This window comes from Lepisosteus platostomus, unplaced genomic scaffold (assembly GCF_059453375.1).
Source record: "Lepisosteus platostomus isolate fLepPlt1 unplaced genomic scaffold, fLepPlt1.hap1 Scaffold_104_H1, whole genome shotgun sequence".
In the NCBI taxonomy this organism is placed as follows: Eukaryota; Metazoa; Chordata; class Actinopteri; order Semionotiformes; family Lepisosteidae; genus Lepisosteus; species Lepisosteus platostomus.
In genome coordinates, this window is record NW_028291485.1 from 42,858 (window position 1) to 52,127 (window position 9,270).

General features: G+C 39.8%; 2 non-coding genes across 2 annotated transcripts; both read left to right on the top strand.

Annotated features, from left to right (window-relative positions):
• Positions 1-7,565: 7,565 nt before the first annotated feature.
• trnas-cga (transfer RNA serine (anticodon CGA)) lies at positions 7,566-7,647 on the top strand. The gene has a single exon. It is a non-coding gene; the product is annotated as a tRNA-Ser (tRNA).
• A 1,300-nt stretch (positions 7,648-8,947) lies between these two features.
• On the top strand, positions 8,948-9,029 carry trnas-uga (transfer RNA serine (anticodon UGA)). The gene has a single exon. It is a non-coding gene; the product is annotated as a tRNA-Ser (tRNA).
• Positions 9,030-9,270: the final 241 nt, after the last annotated feature.

Sequence of the window (9,270 nt, forward strand, 5' to 3'; positions counted from 1 at the left end):
CAGTGCGCGGTGCCCGGGGAAAAATCTGTAGGGGGGCGTCTGAAATTCTGAGCGGGGGTGATATTTCGGTTGAAACGGAGCTGTATGGTGCAGCTACCCAAATGAAATCTCGCAGCTATGCCATTGATTAGTGCTTCATGATAGAAGATATCGACTAGCAATCTGGTATTTGCGATGAAGTTCAGTTTCACATTTTTCGTCACTCTCACTGGAGAGTATTGCCTGGAGCGAAAAGTACCATAAGCGTTCATTTTTGCAGCTACATGGACGTTCTGAATCGTTAAGAAAAAATGTTGTAAAACCAACAGAAAGCACAGAGTGCTATAACTAGTCCTAGTTATATAACGATTTTAAGTATAATGATAAACTACTGCAAGGAATCGGCCCACCTGAGCAAACAGGATCGTAATGTTGACACTCAATAACGACACTGATATGTGCAGTTCCTGGACGGATAGCCCTCCTGCCCATCAAACAGACTGAGTGACTGTTCGTGTCATTTAGTGTTGTCTGACCATTGACAAAGTACAACTATTTTTTTAGGGCGCAAATTAAGTTAGGTAAATCTTTTTGCCCAAAACTGAAGGGGCAACATTCCCCCCTCCCCCCGTGATGCCAGGCCTGTCCCCAGCCTATTCCATAATGTCATTATATATAATACCATACAACAGTGACCGATCCTTACTAACTACATGCGTTAAAATTGCACATCAGCTCATAGCTGATTATCAATGTTATATTTCAACCATAATATCGACAACATTAATAAACGCATACGTTGAGAAAATATCGAACCCAGCATATTTTCCGGTTATATACCACAATGCATTGCTAGTATTCGTTGGTCACCATTTTGGACACGTTTTTCAAACGTAGAAGTATATCTGCAAATATCTCAGCAATCCTCTTTTGACGAGTAAGTATGAACAATAATAATACTATCTGAATACATACAGATCTTTCTTAATATTATTTTGATTAAAATAGTACGTGAATAAGCAAAAAATGGCACATAAAATAGTGTGAATGGGGAAGATGACACAAAATCGTTTTGCCGTTTCTCTATTCTTATTCTATGTTGTACTTTCAAACTTTGGGTACTCTTTAATTAGGACAGACTTTATTGCTCAACTGCTATGATGCAAGCCAAATTTTATACATTTATTTCAGTTTTGAGCTTAGTAAACCGTTCATTTTTTAGATTATACTAAAGAAGATATTAATCATCATTTATTTGGGAAGTAATATTATATAATTTTCTCCTAGCTGCGGTGCTGAAGTCCCACCCTACATCAACAGAAAAAGAAATAAAGGAGCATGCAATGTGTTACTTGAAGAATGCATATGCAAGGCAGGGGGCCAGGAGATCTGGACACTGAAAATAATAGGTTTTTGGTTCTAACTGTTAGGACAATTAGACAGGGTTTGCAAATAGTGGAAAAAAATCATCTTAACTTCCATTGTAATATTTTTTTTTCTTGGAAATATAGAAGTTGTACATTTTAAAGTGTATATTTGAATCAAAATGTGGTTTTGAGTTAGTGTGTTAATGTAATTAGTTTTGTGTTTGTCATTACTATACTGTATATTGCCATGTTACCAGAATTTGTAGCTGAAGTTTAAGACTAGTTGTGTTTTTTATGATTATTGCCCATATGTTGATTGTTGATTGATTGTATACAATGTATAATTTGAAATACATATGTTTCAGGTGTGAATGTGTATTTTCAGAATACATTTCTAAATCTAATCATTGGCTTGGTTTACTTGTTTCTACACCTATAAAATCTATCTTTGATGTATAATAGACCTCTACCCATATACGTATAATAGACCTCTAAAGTTATGCGTATAATAGACCTCTAACCATATACGTATAATAGACCTCTAAAGTTATCCGTATAATAGACCTCTAACCATATACGTATAACAGACCTCTAACCATATACATATAATAGACCTCTAAAGTTATACGTATAATAGACCTCTAAAGTTATACGTATAATAGACCTCTAACCATATACGTATAATAGACGTCTAAAGTTATACGTATAATAGACCTCTAACCATATACGTATAATAGTCCTCTAAAGTTATCCGTATAATAGACCTCTAAAGTTATCCGGAACTCCAACCATATATGTATAATAGTCCTCTAAATTTATCCGTATAATAGAACTCCAACCATTTATGTATAATGAACGTCTAAACATAGACGTATAATTGACGTATAACTTTAGACGTATATTAGAATTTCATTCTAGACGAATTGTAGACCACATTTAGACGTATAAGGTATGCGTTTAATAGACGTATATTATACGTCTTTTGCCCACTGGGTGGGCTCCAGATGCACATGGAAGCAATCAAGTGTTTCATCCGAGCTGTTTCAAAGACTGCCCAAGAGCTTTCCTTTCACAGAGGCGCAACGATTAATGATGGGGGTGCACCCTTCAATGCGCCTTACGACTCTAGGGAGTGATTGAGACGATTCGTAGCGTGTGCTCATTTCTCTCCATTCCCCGTGTTGCAGTGGAAGGATGACGTAAATTACTGCTTCGACACGTAACGGCATTATAATCACGTGCAGGAGCTGAGGGCTTTAGTTTTGTTTCGTTTTCCATGGCGTTCGTAAGCGCGCAAATCAAAGGCAAGTCCTGCGTCTAACACGAACGTAAATGCTTTTGAAAGTGCAGTGTGGTGCAGCTTGTAAAGTCCTTGTCCACATTTGTGGTTTGTTGATGTTTGTTCTGTCTGCCAAAGTTGCATTTTGACATCCGGACGGGGAGACTTTATCATTTGAACGTGAAGCCAGCCTTAAACCCTCTGAGGCGTTTGTCTGCCGGCACGTATCTTGTGAAAGGTATTTTTTTTTAACGGAGAGCGACTTTGAAAAAGTTTCCGCAGCCACCTCGCACTGCGTTGAAATCCGTTGGGGACTCCCCGCGCAGGTTCGAAACCTGCCGACTCTGGCATCTGCCGCACGTTGCCTTGTGCCTGCGCGGTAAAGGTGAAGTGCCGCTTCTCCTCTCCTAGTACTATAAAAACGCTAAATCGCTTGGCCCCGCTGCCATGGAAATCAGTTCTTCAGATAACCACACACTTTGCGTTCGCACCTCTGGTGCTCTACTTATGCCTTTGAAAACCTAATGAATAAAGCTGAAAGAACCGACACAATATGTAGGTGCTCATAAAGCACGCAGTAAAGAACTGTTAACAGCAAGGGTTTCAGTGGGTTAACTGAGGAGAAGGCGTGATCGTTAATTGTTTACTTTTTATTTGGTGTTAGAAACACTCTTACTGTGCATGACGTGCAACAAATGTAGCCACAGAAATTGCATCACGCTTTCATGTATGCTATTGCAGACACCAACGTTGCCTAGATAGAAAACCGAAATAGCCGTGGGTTTGCTTGCTGGTCTGAAGGATCTCTCTTCGAATCTCTATCATTTGTCAATGGAAGTAAAAGGCGCTGCAATCTCATACGTTCAGAATCAAAACCGCAGCTGTTGTTCGACTTTATTTCTTGACTAATTACAACTGAGTGTCACATGAGCAGTTACATAAACTTGTCTGGTATATTTGAACACAAATGCCGTTCTTCAATTAAAACTAACAGTACATTGTCAGGGACATTGTCAGGGTCAGTTCTATACAAACAAGAGACAGACAAGAGAATATTTCTACCTTTCATGTGGACTACGTGTTGACTTACTGATCGGAATAATAAGAAGACAGAACAAAAAAAGGCACCGCTGGTATTCAGACCCAGGATCTCCTGTTTACTAGACAGGCGCTTTAACCAACTAAGCCACGGCGCCCCGGGAGCGCTGTCCTTTTGCAGCCACTTGGACACACCACTCAGACACATCTGCATTCGGTGTGTGCTCCGCCTGCTCGCTGAGCATTTTCTGTTTACTAGACTGGCGCTTTAACCAACTAAGCCACGGCGCCCCGGGAGTGCTGTCCTTTTGCAGCCACTTGGACACGCCACTCAGACACATCTGCATTCGGTGTGTGCTCCGCCTGCTCGCTGAGCAAGTTGCCACCTTTACATACAATAGCAACATCGACAACAAGAGAAAGGATGAGAAATGGCTTTTATCTGGAACTTTTCATGTCCAAGGAACTCAATGTGCTTTCTGTGTACAACAGGGCCACTGAACTCCACACTGGCCACTGAACCACAGCAGTGGCTTGCTGGCTTGATGTCTCCCAAGGAAAATGTTGAAATTGCATGTGGAACAGGAAAATGACTCTCAGGTGCCCATTGCTCATTTTCAGACACATTTATGCAATACTTTCACCATGCGTTGAGCAATAGGGATTAAAGATAGCAGAGGTAAGGTTTAAAAGTGATTCTGAGGTGCAACACATCAGCGATACAGCTAGGCATCTGAAATGCGGGGTTTGAGAGCCCTTCAGGGAACACCGTACCCTAAAGGTACCAGAAGTCCACTAGTATAAGCATTAAGTCACTGTCACCCCTGTTACAATGTGATTGCTACATATCTTCATTTCTTTGGTTTTTAAGGATTAAGAGTGAAGGGGGTCTAAATCTGCGATCCAGTGTGTTGAAGTATTTCACAACACTACCTGTAGCCCGTCTGAAAATAAATCCTCATTCTGATTATTGCTCTGGGCATGTACCAATAAATTACTGAGCATATATATATCTCACTGTGTTGAAGCTAGAGACCTGTATGTAATAATATGATGCTAAAATGTTATTTTCACATATATTAATGTTATAAATGATTGCTTATGCTTTATAAACAAACCTAATTAAAATAAAAGCTTAAGTTATGTATTTATCTTGTACCATAGAACATGATTTTCTTTGTATTTCAAGCCCACAAAGTGTCCAAATGACGCACTACATGATATAAGGAAGATTATCACATGCATATCGGTATTATCTTTCTTATGAAAATGCATTCCTTTCATTACCTTTTACTTTTTAAAATGAACTCAAATTGTGTATAATGTAATAATTTAAGTAGAATAGATTCTAATAATATAATGATCCAGTGTGTTGCACTACTTCACTGCTTCACTGCTCTATGCCGTCTGGAAATAAATCCTCAGACTGCTTACTGCCCTGGGCATGTACCAATAAATTACAGGAGCACATCTATATATCACTGCGTTGAAGCAGGAGACACACAATCACTGCAAGCACATCCTAAATACAGTGTTCCATCACCTTTGACCTCATCCAGAACATATCATTTCTTGAAAGGGATTGCTGTCCGAATGCACATCTGAATCCCAAACAGAATCTCTAGTAATATACGATCGTTTGTGAAACATGCAAATGACTGTCTCAGGGGCCCATTCCTCATTGTCAGACACATGTATGCAATGCTTTCACCGTGCATTGAGCAATAGGGATTAAAGACGCCACAGGTAAGGTTAGATGTCATGTTCTATGATCATTTCTTTCAGCATTAGGGACTAAATATACTAAACGTATGATGCTAAAATGTTATTTTCACATATATTAATGTAATAAATGATTGCTTATGCTTTATAAACAAATCTAATTAAAATAAAAGCTTAAGTTTTGTATTTATCTTGTACCATAGAACATGATTTGCTTTGTATTTCAAGCCCACAAAGTGTCCAAATGTTCTATGATCATTTCTTTCAGCATTAGGGACTAAATATACCAAACGTATGATGCTAAAATCCTGAAAAAAGGATGTGCTCCATCTTGTCAGTAGATTGGATTCCAAAACTGATTTGGGTCAATATACATTATCTTTGAAGATAAGGTACAGTCTACTGTAGGGAACCATCAACTTAGAAAGCATTGACCTTCCCTGGGGGTCAGGTAGGTGCAAAAGATAAACCTTTATCCTATCTTTATATTAAGATAAGTGGCCAAGCAGTATTTTTCCAAGTTTCACCAAGCTCATCATGTTGCCATAGTAGACAAAGTTCTATAAAATGTTAAATAACTTTTAAAAAAAGCATCTTGGTCTTTCAGTACTGTACAAGGTGAATTAAACTGTCCCTGGTAATAAAAAGTAATTAGAAGCATCCCAGAAACTTTATCTCTAGAAACATTAGCTGTTTTATATCATGTAATTTAGTGAATGTTGTCAGAATTCAAGGACATTATCACACACAGAAATTGGTTCAGTTAAATCTAAAAAACACAGCTAAACATGGGTTTAAATGTAAAATAGAAGTCTTACCTCTTGTCAAAAGATTTAATTCAAGAAGCGATGTAATAAATGATTGCTTATGCTTTATAAACAAATCTAATTAAAATAAAAGCTTAAGTTTGGTATTTATCTTGTACCATAGAACATGATTTTCTTTGTATTTCAAGCCCACAAAATGTCCAAATGACGCACTACATGATATAAGGAAGATTATCACATGCATATCGGTATTATCTTTCTTATGAAAATGCATTCCTTTCATTACCTTTTACTTTTTAAAATGAACTCAAATTGTGTATAATGTAATAATTTAAGTAGAATAGATTCAGGTAGGAAATATAGAGTCATGACGTTTATGGCTGACATCATTTCACATGGGTGAATTTTAAGCTAAGAAACAAAAACATTTACAATGAAGATACCATTGCTTAATTTTTAATGCCTTTAAAAAATAAATACCTCCTGAGAATAATTTGCCACTCCCAGATCCTTGGTAAGGTACTGTTTGAATCCAATCAGGAGAGGAGCATCCAGGGAGTGCTTTCTATAGAGTCCAGCTTGGGCCACTCTCTTCCGGCCTGCTGATACTTTTTAACTACTCAGGGCCTGTAAGGATATAAAACACCGGTTTAAACATTTTATACCTATAAGACAAATAGAATTTTAGTAAAAAATAGATACATCTGAAAAATAAAAAGTCTTACTGCTGATAGAGTTCTTCAGAGCTCACATCTTCCCCTTCCTTATCCGCTTCTGTTTCAGTTTCTAGAGCAGCCTCTGGCATCTCTTCCTCCTGGACAGCGGCCTCTTGCTCAGGGCCGCTGGAATGCAGGTAGATTCTTTTCAACATGCTTTTACATAATATGTTGTAACAATGATTTCAAAAAGAAACTACAGAAGCCTTACACATTAAAAATATCTCACCTTGTGCTCATTTCCCTCTATTCCCCGTGTTGCAGTGGTGGGATGACGTAAATTACTGCTTCGACACGTAACGGCATTATAATCAAGTGCAAGAGCTGAGGGCTTTACTTTTGTTTCGTTTTCCATGGCGTTCGTAAGCGCGCAAATCAAAGGCAATTCCTGCGTCTAACAGGAATGTAAATGCTTTTGAAAGTGCAGTGTGGTGCAGCTTGTAAAATCCTTGTCCACATTTGTGGTTTGTTGATGTTTTTTCTGTCTGCCAAAGTTGCATTTTGACATCTGGACGGGGAGACTTTATCATTTGAACGTGAAGCCAACTTTAAACCCTCTGAGGCGTGTCTGTCTGCCGGCACGTATTTTGTGAAAGGTATTTTTTTTTTTAACGGAGAGCGACTTTGAAAAAGTTTCCGCAGCCACCTCGCACTCCGTGTTAGATTATAGGAGGAATGCGGCAGCGGCGAGCTCGCTGTAGTCGTGGCCGAGTGGTTAAGGCGATGGACTCGAAATCCATTGGGGACTCCCCGCGCAGGTTCGAATCCTGCCGACTACGGCGTCTGCCGCACGTCGCTTTGTGCCTGCGCTGAAAAGGCGTAGTGCCGCATCTCCTTTCCTCGTGCTATAAAAACGCTAAATCGCTTGTCCCCGCTGCCATGGAAATCAATTCTTCAGGTAACCACACACTTTGTGTTCGCACCTCTGGTGCTCTACTTATGCCTTTGAAAATCTAATGAATAAAGCTGAAAGAACCGACACAATATGTAGGTGCTCGTAAAGCACGCAGTAAAGAACTGTTAACAGCAAGGTTTCAGTGGGTTAACTGAGGAGAAGGCGTGATCGCTAATTGTTGACTTTGTATTTGGTGTTAGAAACACTCTTACTGTGCATGACGTGCAACAAATGTAGCCACAGAAATTGCATCACGCTTTCATGTATGCTATTGCAGACACCAACGTTGCCTAGATAGAAAACCGAAATAGCCGTGGGTTTGCTTGCTGGTCTGAAGGATCTCTCTTCGAATATCTATCATTTGTCAATGGAAGTAAAAGGCGCTGCAATCTCATACGTTCAGAATCAAACTCGCAGCTGTTGTTCGACTTTATTTCTTGACTAATTACAACTGTGTTGCATGAGCAGTTACGTAAACTTGTCTGGTATATTTGAACACAGATGCCGTTCTTCAATTAAAACTAACAGTACATTGTCAGGGACATTCAGTTCTATAAAAACAAGAGACAGACAAGAGAATATTTCTACCTTTCATGTGGACTACGTGTTGACTTACTGATCGGAATAATTGAAAAGTTCGGGTCATAGCCGATGCAGTGCGTGCTAATTAGAACAACAGCAACGCTGAGCTCTCAGCACCGTACTGAGCCCAGGTGTTTTTCTAAAGCTGTCAGGTGCAGTTCATTTACAGTACGCCCCGTGTCTCAACGGTAGGACGGAGTCAAATACTGCCTCGACACGCAACAGCATTATAATAAACCGCAGGACTTGAGGGCTGTTCTCTTTGAATGTTCCAAGGCATTCGTAAGAGCGTAGGTCAAGGGCCATTCGTGCATCTCCTGTAACTCGAGTAAAAATGCTATTCAAAGTGCAGTGACTGAAATCGTCGTCCACATGTCTCCGTTGTTGATTTCTTTCTGTCTAAGAAAGTTCTATTTTCATGTCCGAACGGGGAGACTTTATCATTCCAACTTGAAGCCACCCTTAAGTACTCTGAGGTGTGTGTCTGCTTACACGTATGGCGTAAAAGGTTTCTTAAACGGAGAGCGAACTTGAAAAAAGTTGCCGCCGCCTCGCACTCCCTGTTCGATTGTAGCAAGAAGCCAACAGCTGGCGTATTTACTGTAATCGTGGCCGAGTGGTTAAGGCAACAAACTTGAAATCTGTTTGGGTCTTCCTGCGCAGGTTCAAATCCTGCCGACTACGGTGTCCTTTGCATTTGCTCTCGTGCGTGCATGAAAAAGGACCAGCGCTGTTTTGTTTTCGCTGGGACCTTTAACACTCTAAATCGCCTAGACCCACTGCCTTGGAAATCGATTCTTCAGCACCCACGAGTGACGCTTTGCAGCTGGACGCAGATAACGATGCTTTTCTGCAACGAGCTTTCCAGCTGAATTTTCTCGGCAGCTCCATACTGAACCTGTTCTCCATTGCAACATAGCGGAGG